General features: G+C 37.9%; 1 non-coding gene across 1 annotated transcript; it reads left to right on the forward strand.

Annotated features, from left to right (window-relative positions):
- Positions 1 to 385: 385 nt before the first annotated feature.
- On the forward strand, positions 386 to 492 carry LOC141675791 (small nucleolar RNA R71). The gene has a single exon (XR_012556424.1). It is a non-coding gene; the product is annotated as a small nucleolar RNA R71 (small nucleolar RNA).
- Positions 493 to 9,529: the final 9,037 nt, after the last annotated feature.

Raw genomic sequence — 9,529 nt, forward strand, 5'->3', positions numbered from 1 at the left:
CTGTTGTCGCTGATAATTATTCACATACTGAATAGATTTGTTTACAAGAGGACACTGATCCGTAGCATGAGAACCTGCACAAAGCTCACAAACCATAGCTATTTGATTAACTCCATACGTAGCCAAAGAATCAACCTTCATTGATAATACTTGGAGCTGGGCTGCAATAGCGGTGGCTGCATCAACTTCCAGAATACCTGCTACCTTGCCTGACGTCATCCTCTGAGTTGGGTTTTGATGCTCATTTGCAGCCATCGTCTCTATAAGATTATACGCCTCAGTATAGCTTTTAGCCCATAAGGCGCCTCCAGCTGCTGCATCGAGCATGGGCCGAGATTGAGCCCCCAAACCATTATAGAAACCAGTTATCACCATCCAATCTGGCATTCCATGATGTGGACATTTTCTCAACATTTCCTTGTAGCGTTCCCAAGCCTCGCACATAGACTCCGTAGGTTGCTGCGCAAACTGAGTAAGAGCACTCCTCATAGCAGCAGTCTTTGCCATCGGATTAAACTTCACCAGAAACTTTTGCGCAAGATCTTGCCACGTAGTGATGGACCCAACTGGTTCAGAATGTAACCAGTCTTTAGCCTTGTCGCTTAGTGAGAATGGGAAAAGCCTCAACTTGATAGCCTCATCAGTCACGCCATTATACTTAAAAGTGCTGCAGATCTCGACAAAATTCCTTATGTGCATGTTGGGGTCTTCAGTTGCCGCTCCTCCAAAAGAAACAGAATTCTGCACCATCTGAATAGTGCCCGGCTTCATTTCAAAGGTGTTAGCTTGAATAGCCGGATGAAGGATGCTTGACTGAATGTCATCAATTTTAGGCCGAGAAAAATCCATAAGAGCTGGATCAGCTTGAACAATACGATCTCCCATGTTTACTGGTTCTTTCTGCTCAGTTCCTGAATCCGAATCCTCAAAATCTAACTTCTCCGGAATATCAAGAACTTCGTCTGTCTCCTCAACTGTATCTAAAGTCCTCTTGCGAGCACGAGAACGAGTTTGCATAAACGCTTGCTAAAGTACCTGAAACACAACCGAAAAAAAAGAAAAAAATAAGTAACTACTACGTCCTAATCACTGAGTCCTAATGACCAATGACGGTAAGTACATAAACTAAACAAATACGCCGAGTCCTCGGCAGCGGTGTCAAAAACTTGTTAGGGCGAAAACACGCGCTAATATTCACGCAAGTATACGTGTTCGCAAGTAATATAGAATACTTTCTAGTTCGTTCCCTCAGAGACTCAGACTAAATTATTGTCTAATTAAACTCACTCACCAATGTATGATTACTTCTCAATGTTAAGATAATAACACTTAAAATTGTTGATTAAATATTAACTATAATTAACTACTTAATTAACCACTTAACTAACACTTCAATTTATCAATAATAAACACTCATGAGATCACAACTTCATTATTACTTCCGTCTATAGCCATTGTTATTACCTTTAGCATGTGACAGTGATGATATTAATCGAATAACACGAAACTGATAAAAGCCAACTTTCATTGTACTAATACCATTCTACCAAGCATCCACAATTAAGATAGAAGTTGAATAGTCATCAATTATGTTGAGTTCCCATATGTCTACAGAAATTGACAACACAACGATTTAAGCACAAGTTATTCTTTTTGATTACATAGGGCAAATAAAACTGTTAGAGTTACCCACTAATCATGCACAACGTACATGAACCTATGCTAGCATGGCAAGTTCTAAATCTCAAGATCCACCGTCACTTCACAAGAGATTAACACCCGATCTTATATGTTCGCGACGCACATAAGACGAATACGTACAACCAATACTAGATATCAAACAATCATCACACACTAAAGTATTAAACAATTAACTAAAGAATTCCATAATAAATCCGTTGCAACCCCATGATCATGATTAGCCCATAATAGAACTTATCGCCATCATGGGTTCATATGAAATCATGATAAACAAACACAAGAAAATAATAACTAAACTAATTATATTAAAACAGAGTACGTCACAAGAGTAAATAAGTCAAAGCAAGAAAACTAGCATCCAACGTTACAACGAAACAAGAATCACAAGAAAATATGCTTCCTCTTCGTTGCGGTGTGCTAAATCGGTCTTCTTCCTTATCTCCTTCGCTTCTTGCGTAAAACACAATCTTCTTTTTTTCAATCCCCCCTGTGAAAACGTCTCAAATCTACTTATATAATAGTCCCATAAAACTCAGATTACATAGAAGTTGGAAGCCAAACAGAAGTAGAAGTCTAAAATAATTCAGCAAAATTCCCGACCCTGCGCGATCGCTCAGCATAGCTGCGCGGGCGCGCAGGTTACTGCGCGGCTGCTCAGCATAGCTGCGCGGGCGCGCAGGCCTCTACTGGAAAAAATCCAAGTTTGCTCCGTTTCTTCGCCGTAATCTGCCCGTTCCTTTCCTCTCGCAATGGTGAACACATGCCAAGGCTTATTCTTGATGATTCCTCCCCCGAAATGCAACTAATACCCTGAAATGCATAAACACTAGAAAAACGCATCAAATACACAAAATACTTGATTTCAAGACACTAATTTAAGCCATTTTAAGACGTTCTAAGTGGTATAAAATGCCACTTATCAATGTTTCATTCCCTAGAGGTTCCGAAAGGGAATTTAGGAATGTCTGTTTTAGATTAACATCGTCGATACCATTTATAGCAGAGAACCTCTTGGACATCCTTTCATAGTGGGTTTCCAGATCCTTCCTTTTATAAGAACAACATCGCATACTCAAGTATTCCTCTTGGCTTGATTTGTATAATGATCCCATGCTCCAAAAAACTCATTATGTACGTGTATAATCAAAGTATCCACATTTGGACTTTGTTTGATTATCAGCTATCTGTAAGTTCCAAGAGCAATCCACCATTGCTTTAGCCTGCTATGAAATTTGGCCACAAATTTGTCAGCAACTGATGGCATAGTAGCTCCAGGCTGAAGTAATTCGAATGTACACCAAGCATGCATTTCATAAATTCTATCTCTCCATTTTGAAGGAGATGTTATCAAATGAAAATCCTTTTTCTAGGTCATTCTTAAAAGGACTTGGTTGCTCAGGCTCGTGGTGTCCTTGGGTATAGGTATCTTCATCTTCTATCGTAGGCTCATCTGCTGATGGATTTGCCATGAGAATCTCTAGTGACATGCTATCACTATCTAAATCTTCTTCACATATTTTCCACAAAGAAGCTTGTTTTTCTCTTGATTGGGTTTGAGAAGCCATCTTAGTTAGAAAAGATGAAATTGGATTTTCCACCATTAACTGGGAAGATGATCGAGGTTCCTTTGGAGGAGATTCTTGTGATTTTCTCTTTGATGATTGTGGGTGCTTCATCTTGCTTTATAGGTAAAAAGGCTACACTATTGAATGGATTGTGAGCATAGGGTGAAAAGGTGGAAAGAGGTTGTGAGTAGTTTGGTAAAGGTGGTAAATATGATGAAAATGATGGTGCATCGTAATAGCCGATATACGATTTTTGGGTTTGAATTGAATGAAGTTGGGATTTCAAAGCTTTTAACTATGCCTCCTTTTGGCTTAATAGAGGTGAGTTAAGGGAAACAGTTGTGGCTAACTGCATAAGCTCATGATGAAGGGCATCAATCTTGATTTGTATTTGCCTAGTGGTGCTCGAGATTGATGACAAGGCATGTTCAAGTTTCTTGGCTATCGTTTGTTGATTCACCATTATTTGTTTCAAAACTTTATTTTGAGCCACAACATTCTCAGATTGCCAATTTAAAGTTGCCTTCGCGGGAGGGATTTGTTTGCTTGACCCATCTGGATTCTTGGTTGTTGGACTTTATATTTTCCATGCATGAGAAGCCTTGTCATGATCAAACTCTAGAGGAGGAAAGTCTTCATCATAAGAGGTCTCTTGCATCATATTGCATTCCTCTGGTTCCTTGGAATTAAGAACGTAGTAATCAAATTTTCCGGATGCTTCTCCTAAGAGTCCAACTTCTGGATCTCCGTTTTCATAGCGTTCTTGCAGACTTTTTGTTAGATATATTTGATAATGTCATGTGTAATATGATTTGTGTTTAGTTTTCAGATCTTACCTTATAGGACAAATCAATTCTTAACTGGAAATCAACACTTATACTGAAGACAGAACTTAAGATATCAGAACTTAAGTTATCAGAACTTAAGGTTCAGAAGATATTTATCAGGAGATAATATCAGGACTTAAGATGATTTTCAGATACGGCAGGCGGCTGATTGAAAGGAAAGAAGATCGAGACTAAGACAGAAAGAATTGTGCATGAAGAAGGAATTTTATGAAGAATAGAATACTTGGAAGAAAAAATAATTGGTTGATATATTTTAGGAAGCAGAATTATATTCCATATCAATTAGAAGATTATCTTGTAACTGTGTAGTATATAAACACAGGCATAGAGTTTACACTATAAGTGTTACGATTATCGAAGTTATTATTCTTTGTAACTCTAGCAGCTCTCGTGATAATTTGTTCATCACTGAGAGAGGACAGTTCCATATTGTAACAGAGTTTATTGTGTTGAATAAAATCTATTTTCTGTTACTTGAGTTCTTATATTCGATTTGATTGTGCTAAACACTGTATTCAACCTCCTTCTACAGTGTGTGTGACCTAACACTTTTTTGTATAGACTTAGACTTCCTTTTACTCCTTCTAGATGGATAATCGTCTTCATCTTCCCATTGTTCTTTAAGGCATGCTTCACAATCGCATATTCCCCAGAAGATATGACCATCTTGGCTAAAATCGTAGATGGGTTTTCCATTAGAGTGAAAAGAATGGATAGGAACGTTTAAATGAGTTTATTCAATCATGTTTATCTCCAAAGAGAAAATGGATATATTAGTTAAAGATGAAGAATCATCTTTTTTGAAAATAATCTCAACTGCGCCATCTTTTTTCCTGAAGAAGGATGATTTTACTGAATGAATTGGCTGATTGTCTCTTTGGATTTTTTCATAATGTGTTACCTATGACTCAAGAAGAAGTTTGACAAGTTCATCCTTAGGAATTTGCTTTGGCACGTGAATGCAAGATGAGCTGGACTGAGCATCTATTTCCAGAATAAAGCCTCGTCTGTGTCTCTAGGAAGACTAAGGTCGAACGAATGATTTTGGACCCGATAGGCCATCTGGTAGTGAAGAGTGGCTATATAAGTTCCTGCCACTTGAGGGGCTCCAACAATCTACAATTGAACTTTGAGATTGTTATAGATAAGAGGGTCGTCAAATCTCATGTTGAAGTTTGGAAATAGCGTCACGAACACGGTACCAGCGTTGAGTGTTGTTTGAACGGTTACAATACATGCATGGGCATATTGTTGAAAACGAGTGTCCAGAAGTTCCATTCTTTCCACTACAGGCAATACTTTTCTTCCATGGAGTGTTAGTGCCATTCGAACTGCTCCAAAATGAAGATGAGTGTATCCATTCATTTGCCTTGAGTTGGCAATGATTCTCCCAGATGAATTGGTATAACATATTCAGCTTCAGTAGACGGGATGGGGACTTGTTCTAAATTTGAAGCCAATATGAGCTCTCTAACCTCCATTGCCTTATAAGATGATAGAACCTGTTTTACAAAACAAGAGACGGCATTTTGTTTTTTTGTAAAGGTCCTATATCGATTTAATAAATGAGGTTCGGTAATAGGGATTTTACTATCTCCATGATGATAATCTACCGCATAAATAAAATTATTATTTTTTTGTTTTAGAAGAACTAAAAGAATTACGAGAAGAAGAAAAAGAAGAGGAATGAGGGAGTTTATTAGGACTAGCCATAGGAGTGATGATCCTTATTCCTCTAAACTTGCCTTTGGAATTAAGGTGCCTTACGAACACACCAAGTGTTTAAATAATCATGAAATCTCTACGATAATCTGAGTATATACCCATCGCCGCACCATAATTTCCTTTGGAATTAAGGTGCCTTATGAAATGGCCACAACCATTTCATAATATGTTTTTAATCTTGAGTTGTGGCCCTATAGGCTGCTATTATGGTGCGGAGATGGGTATATACTCAGATTATCGCAAAGATTTCATGATTGTTTAAACACTTGGTGTGTTCGTAAGGCACCTTAATTCCAAAGGCAAGTTTAGAGGAACAAGGATCATCACTCCTATGGCTAGTCCTAATAAGCTCACTCATTCCTCTTCTTTTTCTTCTTCTCGTAATTCTTTTAGTTCTTCTAAAATAAAAAATAATGATTTTCTTTATGCGGTAGATTATCATCATGAAATATTAAAATCCCTATTACCGAACTTCCTTTATTAAATCCATATAGGACATTTACAAAAAAACAAAATACCGTCTCTCGTGTTGTAAAACAGTTTCTATCATCTCATAAGGCGATGGAGGCTAGAGAGCTCGTATTGGCTTCAAAGTTAGAACAAGTCCCCATCCCGTCTACTGAAGCTGAACATGTCATACCAATTCAACAGAATCATTGCCAACTCAATGGCAAATGTATTGATACACTCATCTTCATTTTGGAGCAGTTCGGATGGAACTAACACTCCATGGAAGAAAATGATTGCCTGTAGTGGCAAGAATGACACTTCTGGACACTCGTTTTCAACAATATGCCAATGCATGTATTGCAACCGTTCAAACAACACTCAACGCTGGTATGTGTTCGTGACGCTATTTTCAAACTTCAACATGAGACTTGACGACCCTCTCATCTATAACAATTTCAAAGTTTAATTGTAGATTGTTGGAGCCCCTCAAGTGGCAGGAACTTATATAGCCACTCTTCACTACCAGATGGCCTATCGAGTCCAAAATCATTCATTCGATCTTAGTCTTCCTAGAGACACAGGCGAGGCTTTATTTCTGGAAATAGACGCTCAGTCCAGCTCATCTTGCATTCACATGCCAAAGCAAATTCCTAAAGATGAACTTGTCAAACTTCTTCCTGAGTCATGGGTAACACATTATGAAAAAATCCAATGAGACAATCAGCCCATTCATTCAGTAAAATCATCCTTCTTCAGGAAAAAAGATGGTGCAGTTGAGATTGTTTTCAAAAAAGATGATTCTTCATCTTCAGCTGATACATCCATTTTCTCCTCGGAGATAAACATGATTGAAGAAACTCCTTAAACGTTCCTATCCATTCTTTTGACTCTAATGGAAAACCCATCTACGCTTTTAGCCAATATGGTCATATCTTCTCGGGAATATGCAATTGTGAAGCATGCCTTAAAGAACAATTGGAAGATGAAGACGATTATCCTTCTAGAAGGAGTAAAAGGAAGTCTAAGTCTATACAAGAAGTCTGCAAGAATGCTATGAAAAGGGAGATCCAGAAGTTGGACTCTTAGGAGAAGCATCCGGAAATTTTGATTACTACGTTCTTAATTCTAAGGAACCGGAGGAATACAATATGATGCAAGAGACCTCTTATGATGAAGACTTTCCTCCTCTAGAGTTTGATCATGACAAGGCTTCTCATGCATGGAAAATAAAAAGTTCAACCAAGAATCCAGATAGGTCAAGAAAGAAAATCCCTCACGCGGAGGCAACTTTATATTGGCAATCTGAGAATGTTGTGGCTCAAAATAAAGTTTTGAAATAAATAATGGTGAATCAACAAATGATAGGCAAGAAACTTGAACATGGCTTGTCATCAATCTCGAGCACCACTTGGAAAATACAAATGAAGATTGATGTCCTTCATCATGAGCTTATGCAGTTAGCCACAATTGTTTCCCTTAACTCACCTCTATTGAGCCAAAAGGAGGCAGAGTTAAAAGCTTTGAAAGCCCAACTTCATTCAATTCAAACCCAAAAATCGTATACCGGCTATTACGATGCACCATCATTTTCATCATATTTACCACCTTTGCCAAACTACTCACAACCTCTTTCCACCTTTTCACCCTATGATCACAATCCATTTAATAGTGCAGCCTTTTTACCTGTAAAGCAAGATGAAACACCACAATCATCAAAGAAAAAATCACAAGAATCTCCTCCAAAGGAACCTCGATCATCTTCCCAGTTAATGGTGGAAAATCCAATTTCATCTTTTCTAACTAAGATAGCTTCTCAAACCCAATCAAGAGAAAAACAAGCTTCTTTGTGGCAAATATGTGAAGAAGATTTAGATAGTGATAGCATGTCACTAGAGATTCTCATGGCAGATCCACCAGCAGATGAGCCTACGGTAGAAGATGAAGATACCTATACCCAAGGACACCACGAGCCTGAACAACCAAATCCTTTTATGAATGACCCAGCAAAAGGATTTTCATTTGATAACATCTCACCTTCAAAATGGAGAGATAGAATTTATAAAATGCATGCTTGGTGTACATTCGAATTACTCCAGCCTGGAGCTACTATGCCATCAGTTGCTGACAAATTTGTGGCCAAATTTCATAGCAGGCTAAGGCAATGGTGGATTGCTCTTGGAACTTACAGACAGCTGATAATCAAACAAAGTCCAAATGTGGATGCTTTGATTATACACATACATAATGAGTTTTTAGGAGCATGGGATCATTATACAAATTAAGCCTGGGAGGAATACTTGAGCATGCGATGTTGTTCTTATAAAAGGAAGGATCTGGAAACCCAATATGAAAGGATGTCCAAGAGGTTCTATTCTATAAATGGTATCGACGATGTTAATCTAAAACATACATTCCTAAATTCCCTTCCAGAACCTCTAAGGAATGAAACATCCAGGCTCCTACAGATTAAGAACCTTCCTATCAATAGTACTTCACTTGGAGAGTTGTATCAGAATATTTTGTTGGCTCTGGAAAAATTATGTAACCAGAAGAAATTTCTCAAACAAATTGAAGAACAGAGTAAAAACCTTGGTTCAGCTTGTGATCGAAACGAACTCCAGATCAAGTGTGGCAAAAGCAGCTCTCTTGGATGTCAAAAGAAAAAGGACAAGGTTTCAAAGTACAAGAAGAAGGGAGGAAAAAATTATTTTTCCAAAAAGAAGAAATGGAAATTTCAAAGAAAGAAAAGAGGAAACATCAAATCCTCCAGGTGTTATGTATGTAGAAAGAAAGGACACTTTGCAAAGGAATGCCCAAATATAGAGAAGAGCGCCAAACTTATCGAAAAGATTTCTCAAGTGGAAGACATAGAAGACGAAGATTTGGAATCTCTATTTTCTCTAGACGAAGAACCAGGATCAGACACCATCCTGGCTCTAGGAGCAGACCTTTCTGACTCAACGGAAGAATCTGATGATGATGTGGTCTTATTTGATGATATATACACTCTTACTCCTGAAGAGAGTTTCTTATGCCAACCATCTCCATCAACCAAGATACACATCTTCCCAGGAAAATGGGATAAACAAATTCCAGTAATAGCATTTTTCGATACAGGAGCTACTTCCTCCATCATGAAGCCAAATATTTTGCCAAAAGACTATTGGCATAAGTGCTATAGATATTTCTCTATGGCTAATGGAAATAACTTTGAAATTATCCTAATAAGCAAACCTATTA

The sequence above is a fragment of the Apium graveolens genome, chromosome 7 (assembly GCF_009905375.1).
Source record: "Apium graveolens cultivar Ventura chromosome 7, ASM990537v1, whole genome shotgun sequence".
Taxonomy (NCBI): domain Eukaryota; kingdom Viridiplantae; phylum Streptophyta; class Magnoliopsida; order Apiales; family Apiaceae; genus Apium; species Apium graveolens.